At 36.6% G+C, this 10,963-nt stretch overlaps 1 pseudogene; it reads left to right on the top strand.

Moving 5' to 3' along the window:
* The first annotated feature begins 5,490 nt into the window (after positions 1-5,490).
* On the top strand, positions 5,491-7,356 carry LOC101566342 (annotated as a pseudogene).
* Positions 7,357-10,963: the final 3,607 nt, after the last annotated feature.

Genomic DNA, 10,963 nt, shown 5'->3' with positions numbered 1-10,963 from the left:
TGTGATCAATAAATACAGATGTTCTCACTACTTTGTGGCATTTTGTTTGGCATGAACAGCATATCATTCTTGCTGCCTGCAATTTTTTCTCTTGCTCTATCTTTTCAATGCGTACAATAACACCAGGTTGGAGATTCAAGACCTCTGAAGAGATCCCCAATACCATTTCCAACTAAGCAAAAATGAAAGTAATTTTTATTTACAGTTGTGCTGTACGAAAACATCATTTTAAGGTAACTGACAATGTAAAAATAGATCATTCACAGTATTTGCCTCTGTCACTCTGTGTGTGTCTGTGTATGTGTGTGTTTCTGCTTTATATTGTATATTAGTTGCAAAGTATATAACACTATTTTTTTAGACTTACAAGTGTATCTGACTTACAAATATTCTCCCAGAACAGAACTCATTGACAATTTAGGAACATACTCTTAATTATATGCTGCAATATTGCTTAATCAAAATAACGTCTCTGAGGTCTCAATAAGTGGTTATGTATTCAAAGATATTATTCATCGGGAATTTTTATGGAGTGAATGAAAGGCAATCCTGAAATAGGATTCTTTCTAAGGATTAATACAATCTATGATTCAATCATTTATTATTCAGTTTTGACCATGTGGTAAACACTGTGCTTCAGATTGGGGGTGCACCAATGAACAAGAAATTTACAGTTTGAACACCCTGATGATTTCAAGTTACTGATGTGAGCAAGTAACAAATATATTTCTATAAGAATATATGATGGGAGTAAGGTTAAGAGAATGATGGGATGCTAGACTAGACAGGGGTTTAACCTGGTATAGAGTATATAATTGCTTCCCTGAGGAAGAAATATTTAAGATAAAACCTGGAGGATCAAAAGGAACTAGTTAAATGGAGAATGGACAGGGAAAGAATTTTAAATAGCAAGAAGAATGTGTATAAATGTATCTAGGTCAGATAAAATGTAACATAATCTAAGTGAGTACAGGGAAGATTGTGACACTAAAGGAATAACAAGTGTCAACACATGTGCAGAGTAAAGGGAATTCTTGTGTATTATTAGTTACAATTGTAAATTGGTGTAGCCATGGCGGAAAACAGTATAGGCATTACTCAGAAAATCAGAACTAGAGCAACAATAGGATTCAGTAATCTTCTGGGTATATACTCACTGGGACTAAAATGAGCTCTTCATAGAGATCTGAAATCCCACATTCACTGCAACACTATTCAAACAGCCAGAATTGGAAACATTTGGATAAGGAGATATTTCTGCATTGATATGATCATGTTATGCTTTGATAGTTTAAAATGAAAGGAGACAGGGTGTACATTTAATTAGTCTCTTCTCAAGCTCTAAAAGCTACCTTCTTGTGAATAGCTTTCCCTTTTAAAATGCATGTAATTTGAGATCGTTTTCACTAACTATTTAAGTTTGTCTACCTCATTCTAGAGCATTTTCTTACACTAAATAATTGATTAAAAATCTCTTAAGAATTAATGTCGTAGTTCTTATATAAGACAGCATATGAAAGATTAACTAACATTTATATTTCAATTCAAATGAAGATCATAAAAGAATAATTTATGGGATACAAGAAAGTAAAAAAAAAATATTTTAGGATAATAGAGTATTATGTTAATATCCCTTAAAATATCCTTTATCCAGTCACAGAAATTGTTGATAGTATTCCTTTTCATTGGTTGTGAAGATAATGAAGAAAAACATAATGTGTACATATAACCAAACTATTAATCTTACCTCCAGTTTATGCTCTATTAGGTTTCTTCATATGACATCAAAGGCATTGGTGATACATGCTAAATTACCACACTAGATTATTTAATGTACACATTTTTCAAAAAATTCTATGAAATATGTATAAGAATATATAATAAACATTAAAATTAATAACTTCTGTATGCACCAATAATTAACTAACTGTGAAAGAAATTTTGAAAGCAATTCCATACAAAATAATGTCAGGAAAGTATCCTAGATATTATTCTAGCCAAAGGGGTAAAAGGTCACATCAATAAAAGTAACAGAACAATGATGAAACAAATAAAAGACACTTGAAGATGTAAAGACCTTCCATGTTCATAGATTGATAGAATTTTATGGTCAAAATAGCAGCATTACCAAGAAATTTATAGATTCAATACAATTCCCATAGAAATTCCAAAAATATTATTCACAGAACTAGACAAAATAACCTTAACACTCATATACAAACAAAAAAGACACAGGATAGGCAAACCAGTCCTAACCAGATCAATGTTAGAAGGCACCACAATAACTGATTTATTTTTCCATAATTTAATTGAGAAACAAATAGCAATGAGACAGTTTCAAACCAAATTGGTAGGACAGTTTCAATAATTAACACATTGCATACATTCTTCCTACTGGCTAATTGCTGTACAAGATGCGGACTTGATAACCTATTTACAAACACCATTAGAACAAATCTCTCTATTAGTTAAGAGCATGTAACTGTATATCTATCCTAACCACTTTGAATATACAGATACAAAATGGACATTCATCTGTATCCCCTTTTTCTTGTTAAGTTCCATCATTAAAATATTATAGGTGTGTAAACTCAGCAAAATATTCTAAAAGAGTTCAATAGTCCATAATAGTATTGGGTCTTCCGTTTCACTGGCAATGTCAGAAATTGTTGACCTGAGTCCCCTACAGCTCCAAAACCATAGTAACAAAAAATGTGTGGTACTTGTCTCAAAATAGGAACATACACCAATGAACTATAAGAAAGGACACAAACTGAAGCTGTCTAACATGAAAATGGACAAATGTGTTGGACAGACATTTTAAGAAGCAAAATTGGTTAATAAGTATATGAAATAAAGTTCAACATAGCCATTGTAGAAACAGAAATTTAATACTACATTGATAATCCAACTTTCTCCAGTCAGAATGGTTAACATTAAGTAAACAAAAAGCAATAAATGCTGGGATGCATGGGGAAGTAACCCTTCTCAACTGCTCTTGGGAATGTAATTTCACACAGTAACTATGGACATAAGTATGGTGGTTCCTCAAAAAAATAAATGAAGATAGAACTACCATTTGATGTAGCTATTCAGCTCTTGGATATATTCCTAGAGGAATTAAAGTAGACATACTCTAGAACTGATCTAAAATGGGCAAGTAAAATAAATATCTGCTTCTCAGAAAAAAAAGAATAATGGCCAATAGATATGTTAAAAAAGTGTTGAACATGTATGGCCAGTAGAGAAATAGAAATTAAGGCAGCAGTTAGAGTCTATCATATTCCAGAAAGAATGGCTATCATCAAGATCTAGTAAAACAACAAATGTTACTGAAGTTGTGAGGAATAAACAATAATTATATATTGCTCACGGGAAAATAAACTAATACAACCATTCTGAATTAGCATGTAGATCCTCAGAAAACTTAACATGAAAATTACATTTGATTTAGCCATAGCCCCTTTAGCTATTATATCTAAGGAGTTAAAGACAGACTGGCCAGATAGCTCAGCAGACTAAATAGCTTGCTTAAGCAGAATACAGTGGCTGGGGTTTGATCCCCAGCATGCTGTGCTGACCCTGCCCCTGGGGCACACTGATAGCGTGATTGAGACTGGGCATGGTGGTGTGTGGCTGTAATCCCACCACTTGACAGGCTGAAAACAGGAGAATCACTATCAGTCTGCTCTGTGTAGTGAGACCCTTTAGACCCTGCCGACCCTGTACCTAATAAAGGTTAAAGATATTACATTATAAGAGGCACATACACACTTACTTTTATAGTGGCACAATGATAGTTGTTCAAAGCTGGAAGGGGCCTATATGTATAGCAACAGAGAATAGATGAAGAAAATGCGGTAAACATACAGAGTGGATTACTAATAAGTTATAAAGATGATAAATATGAGTCATTTGTACGAAAAGCACTAATTCAAGACCACAATACTAATGTCAAAGGCAACTAAGTCAGATTAAAATATTATATGCAGTCAGATAGGGTTGTACTCTCAAAGAAGGCAGTGCAAAATACTAGATATCTTGCAACTTTGGGAGGAAAGATACCTCCAACTGTGGAGCAGGCCTCAATACAAAATGTAAAACAAACACACCCACATACTAAGAATAAACATCAGGGACTGATATTCTAATAGGTATACATCACCTTGAGAAAGCCAGAAGGAACCACTAACCCAAACTCCTATAGGAATAGACACTATTCTGTATGAATGCCGGCTTATTACATGATTTTCTGCCCATTCGCTCACAATTTAATCAGTTTTACCTGAGCAATTATAATCTTATTGGTTGACCATAGTTTTTCCCCATCTTATGGCCACCTTGATAGTTCACATTTCTCTCACTTTATACCCATCTTATATCATGGATTTCCTCCACAAAAATTCCTAGAAAAGGAAGTGTTCTTGGCAGCCCATTCAGGATCCTTTTTGTCCTTCTCAAACAAATGACTTTTTCCCTCATTAAATATATTTTGCTCTTAACCAACATTGTACATAAAACTCATTCTTCACGTTTAGAGAACAACTACTCAAAATGGAAATCCAGGAAGTTTTGAGGTTGTTTTTCCCCATGTATCACTAAGTGAAATAAAATAGACACTGAAGGTTAAATATTGTATGCTTTGTTTTATATGAGAAATAAAAAATGCAAATAATTTAAAGACCATACTAAAAGATAGATGACAAAATTCAGGAAAGCAGTCTTTGTAGAGATGATAAGGGAATCTGAGTAAAGAGAGATAAAAAGGCAGGATGGAAATGTGGATGTAAAATTATGTTCTCATAAGGATGTACACCAATTCCTAAGTCAAATGCAATTACTGTGTATTGCAAACCTATACTGGTAAAGATACAACTAAAGTATATTTCTTTCTCAAATTTGTGAAATTTGTGTCATCAATAAAAATGAAGTGGGGAGTAATCCTGGATTGTCCTCTAAGCTAAACCTATTCTAGATTCCAGCTCTGTCCATAATAATTTATTTCCTAGGCTCTGAACAAATAAAAATCAGAGAGCAAAGTGAATTACTCATAATTTTATTGCAGGTCTAGAATTAATGGTGAAATGCAATAAAAACTTCGAGGCAAAGCTCTAACTTTCTGATGGTGTCAGAACTTTGTTATTAAAATTAATTTCGAATGAGATTTAGTTAGTAATTAATCTGAAGAACTGTTATAAGCTGCATCCTCTAAATATAAAATTTGTGGTGCCAGTTGAAGCATTCTCAGTAGTAGAAACATCAGGATGTGAGAGCATAAATTAGATGCCCTGTAAAAGAGAAGAGGTCTGGCGACTCCTGCCACAGCCTCTTCAGTCTTCCCTCTTTCCCAGGGTTCACCCCACCACCACCCAGAGTGTCTGCCCTTTGGGCTTCCCTGCCCTCTCAGAGCCTCCTCCCTGGCCAGCAGGCATGCAGGTGTCTATCACATACTGAGCAGAACTTTTGAAGCCAGAGCACTGAAGACTACCTATGCGGACCCTGGGGGACAGTAATGGTGGGCCAACTAGTGGCACGGGGTACAGGAACCCTCCAAAGGGTGGGGGACCCGAGCCCCTCTGGTTCCAAGACTCCCAGTGCCTGCAGAGCCCTCTGAAAGAGCAAAGGAAAAGCACTGGCATGAAATACAGGAACTTAGGAAAGTCTGGTCTTTGGGTGTCCTGTCAGACTGGGTACCTGGGTCACATTTGGTTCTCAGATCTTAGATGAGACAGCAGAGGGTATGCGGACAGTAGTCTATGAGCATGATATAAACCTGGTTAATGCAGAAGTGTATGCAACAGGAAAGGCTGAAAAGACCCTAGGCAAAATCCTCAGGCACAAGATCAAGCTACGTTATCACGGTCAAGATTTTTGAGAAGAGAACAAACAGAAAATGAGCGAGGTTTAAGTAGCAAACACATCATTGGACACTTGCAAAGATTCTTTGGAACCTCTAGCTAGGAAACATAGACATAGTCTTTGCCAATTTCCTTGACCCTAACAGCCTTGTGGAGGAAATTGTGCAAGCCATGATGTATGTTGTCAAACAGGGCCGAACCCTATAGTGGTGGATATTCCAATGGGAGGCCGAAGAAATTGAGGCCTACTCCATAGCCAGACAGTTCAACGTAATTCCTCCTGTGTGTGAACAAGCAGAGCACCACCTGTTTCAGAGGGAGAAGACAGAAATGCAACTGCCTGAACTCTACCACAAGATCAGAATTGTCTCAGTCACTTGGTCTCCTCTGGCCTGTGGACTCATTACCAGCAAGTTGGATGGGTGAATCCCAAATATCTGGGGGGCTACCATCAAGGGCTACCAGTGGCTCAAGGATAAAGTTCAGAGTGTGGGTGGCTGTGGCGGACCATCTGAGCAGCTCTCCTTGAAAGAAGAGCGATTGTCTCCATTTTGACTGAGCCTGAACCTATTTCCTCATATTATTATGTACAGAGCTGTCTAGGACTTCTGTTTATCCTTCAGTTGGACTTAAGCAAGGTGTACTGGTCCAGCTGAGGTGCTGGTGACAGTCTTTGAAGGTGGTATGCATGTTTCCCTAATACAGGATGGTAGAGCTAAAGCTCCGTGCCATCAGCTGGGATCAAGCCTTAAGATAGAGTCTATGACTTCTTGGAGCTTGAAAGACTACATCAAAGCTGAAGCACCATACCCCCCAAAAAACATAAGATGCTAACTTCATGGCATAATACTATACTGCAGATTACTTTCTCTGCATATTCTCTCTGCATATGGCAGAGGTAAATGTAGGCCACCCACCTAGCTCAACTCACAATGGTCACCTTCTTCCCACAATTCTCAGTCAATCCTACTCAAGCCACTCCACCACTGAATAAAAATCAGATGAGGCCCTGGGTCACTCTCTTTGTTCTGGGAAGCCATCTTTGTTCATGAACTTAGAGCCCCTTGACTCCCCAGTGATTGAAAATATAATTTAGTGTCTTTATTTTCACCGTGAGTTGAATTGTAAGTGGTAGATTGGAATCTACTTGATGGGATTCCTATAACGTAACTTTGGGATTATAAATATTGGCTTCTTGGGTGGAGACAAGGACATGGAACTGACTCTTACAGGTCACAAGAAGCAACAAGCCAAAGTCATGGACCTTTTCCCTATTGCCCACCAGCTAGGCTGCACTGTAGCCCAGCTTGATATTGCCTGTTGTCTTGGCAGTAAGGGTGTCAGCTCAGTCTTGCTGAGGCTGTCAAGTGCAGAGCAACTGATGGAACACCTGGGCACTCTTCAAGTATTGAGCCAGCTGACACCACAAACCATGATGGAGATATACAAGCTCCTGGGGGGGGGAAAATTCTCATTCCAAGAAATTGTCTGGGGGTGAAGAAATCCGGCTTGCACCTTCCAGAGAATCCCCATGCCCCGGATCCTTCCATGAAACAGCCAAGCCAGGGTCACCCCAACAGCTAACAAGTCCTGGCCCCAAGTAGTGGCATGCATGATTAAAGCCATATCCTTCCATTGAGGGCCTTGTGAGAGAAAAAATGTACGCCTGCCCCCTACTAAGTTCTTATAGGACCTCTTCCTAACCCTGGACATGAGCTATGTATAGGTCATCTCCTCTCTTCTTTTTGGTCTCCTTGCTGTCTTCTCTCTATTGCAAAGGCCCCCCAAAATCCTGACAGATACAGCATAAGAAAATGCAAAGTACCTCAAAAATGTCCCTTGAACAGTTATGGGATAAGAACATAATACGTGAGTTGTGATGCCATCTGGAAAGCAGAAATGGGCCTTTACATTATTAAATATGAAAGAAGCTGGGCTGGTCCAGGCAAGAAGTAAATGATAATTTTTGGGAAACTAGATCCTTGCACGAAAACCTTGGGTAGAAGAGGACTTAAATCTAGAACTAGTTTAATACTTTGTTCTTGCAGAAAGGGAATGAGGGTGGGGAATACAGTGACACAAAACCGACCTAGGTAGAGGGAAGTTATAGCATGGGCTGGCAAAAAGTGTCCAGGGAGGATGAGGAACAAAAGTGGATGGTGATTTTCAGTAATTAGTGACAGCCTTTTGGTTACCAGCAGAGACACGGGGCTTACCAACCAGGGTCTAATCACAGACTTAAGCTTTGAGCTGGACTTCCTATCTGGCACTAGAGGACTCTAATTTTGGGTTTGGCATTAACCCTAATGCAATAATGATTGCTCCTCTTCTGTAAAACTTCCCAGGGAACTATAAATCAAATCTCAGCTTGAAAAATAAAGAAGAAAATAAAGGGGTTTGATTTTTATTTTTACTCAAAGGCTCCTTAGAACTCTCTTAGAAAAAAAAAGATCTCTCTTAGAAGTTTCTGTAAAACAAATATGTTAAAATATTTAATTTAACATTTGAAAAGGAACAGACACATATATTTTCACATTAGGTTCATTTGATTGTAAATGTTAGGAAATCATCAGCACAGAGTCTTTATTTTCCATGGAATGAATATTGCCCATTTTTGCCTTTATGCTTTTCTTATCTTTACATTTCAAAATTCAGTTGACTCTGACTCATATGGGTTTCTTCGTCACTAGTATTAGATATGTATGATTCAGTCTTTCACATAGGCACATTTTCATGCTAAAATTAAGCATTTTTCATGAAAAGTGGAGAAGATGCCTTATGATTTTTTTCATCTGCCCCAGCCACACATCTTTCTACTCATGTGCACATGTGCCTATGTGTGCAGACATAGGCACATCAGAAAATGATTACTTGTTTACATGACAAAGGTACATGTGTTGTAGGTATTACTTTATGGAAGTCCATAAAATTGTAATGCCCCCATTCTATTTATAATAACATGGCATTGCTTAATTCTATTATTTATTAGACATATCCTTAATAATAAAATAACAAACATATTTAGAAATATGATCTATTTCTTTATAAATTTTTCTAAGCTATAATTGTAATAGCTTACCTTTAAAAATTTTATTAGTTTGTGTTTGCCGTGCATAATAATTATATTCGTCATGGGAAGTTGGTATACACACATAACATACCTTAATTATTTTACATCCTCTTCCTCCACTCATTCCACTTCTTCATCTCTTTTTACTTACAGTTTTCAAAAGATCTATATAATAGTTATAGTACAAATATTTCCATCTAGTTTATCATTTAAATATTTGAAATTGTCTTGTATATGGCTAACTTAAACATTGAAAAACACTTGTGTTTTTCAGGTATTAGAATATAAACAAAGAGATAAGACAAATAAAATGATGAAATTTGGCTGTAGTGTTCTTTTAGTCATTTTCAGAATTGATATCTGTTCTTCTGAATCCTTTATATGCTTTTTTATCTTGACATTATGATCTTGTGCAGCTTGTGATTTCCATGGTTGCTTTGGAAATAGACAGTTTATTCAATGTTCTGTGTTTATTTTTGCATTACATCTGCTAGAAAAAATCAGAAAGCACATCTTCTGAATTTGATAGTGTCATGGAGAGCTAAGTTAGATAGAAATATTTTACACAGCACAGCCAGAGATAGGCCCTTGAAAAAACTGTTGCCTTACAGAGGATACACCACAACTCTATGGGAGACAAACACATCCCATGAGGGCCAGACCTCAAGAAAAAAGATTAACCTAATGCAGCTATGTATTTCCCCTACAATAAAGGATAAACAATAGTGATTGGTATTCTAAACAGGTTTAAAACATCTTGAAAAAGCCAGGAAGAGCCACTGACTCACTCCTTAAGGGAAAAACTGTTCTGCTTCATTCCCACTTGTGTAAGTTGCTTCCCCATTTAATCAACATTTCTTTAATAATTACACTCACAGTCTTATTTAGTTGAATTTAGTCCTGTCCTACTTTATGCCCACCTTGTAATTTCCCATTTTTCATCACCTTAGACCCACCCCACCTCATGGTTTTGCTTTCTCAAAATCCATAGATAGGATCCTCCACAACCAACTCAGGACACATCTCTCTCTCTCTCTCTTTCTCTGTCTCTCTGTCTCTGTCTCTGATAGAAGGTTTCTTCTACAATAAATATATTCTGCTCTTAACCTCTGTTGTGCCTAGAATTCTTGAATTGTAGAGAACACAAACTTATACTGGACATATACCAAGTTGGGAGTTTATTTCACCTATATCAATAGGGCAAGATATTAGGTACATATGTTACTGTATTATAACCATACAGAGAAACTGGTTGCACTTCAATTTACATTGAATTAAATAAATTAAAAATACTCATGGTTACTTCTGGTAATGCAGAGAGTGGTTGCTGGAAGGTGAGACAAATTGGCAGTTGCTTAATAGCTCAGGTTCTGAAAATTAGGAGACCTGAATTTACCCTGATGAGTGAAAAATTGCTTGCAGAAACTAGTTTCAAAGACAAAGGAAAGATGAAGTATATCAGACAGGACAATTTGACACTAGATGCTTGAATTTATTGTGGCAGCAGCTGTGGGTTGTTTTTGACAGTAACACGCTGGATGGAATTTATCCAGTTATATAGAAACTTTGTCTCAAGATTTATGTGGCTCCTGATATCATATCTAAAGGCTTCTTTAGAAGTTCTTTAACTAAATACAATCAGTAAAAATACGATATTTCCTGATAATCTTTGGGATTTCTGTAGATTAGGGGTAAAGTGAGAATTAGATGCATCTTTAAGGGGAAATTTTGATAAGGTTGTGCCCACTAACACAATAAAAATGATTTTAAAAGTCACATGCCCTCACTAACTTTGTGGGGTTTTTTTTATGGTAGAGGAAGAACTTTAGGATTAATAAATACTAAGAAGATTTTGAAGTGTTTTTATGCAAAGGACGACTTTTCTTTATTGTGGGAGCTCATAAAACTTCTTTCCATAAAATTTTACAGAACAATAAAGGATTGCTTTATAGTGATATTTCTAGGTCTGATTAATTTCCTTTATTTTTAGGCTATAAGATAGTGATGATTTGATGTTTAATGTTACCAATATCAC

Source organism: Octodon degus, unplaced genomic scaffold, assembly GCF_000260255.1.
Source record: "Octodon degus isolate 3935 unplaced genomic scaffold, OctDeg1.0 scaffold00117, whole genome shotgun sequence".
Taxonomy (NCBI): Eukaryota; Metazoa; Chordata; class Mammalia; order Rodentia; family Octodontidae; genus Octodon; species Octodon degus.
The sequence above is the reverse complement of the archived record's forward strand: the minus strand, read 5'-3'. Positions and strand labels throughout refer to the sequence as shown.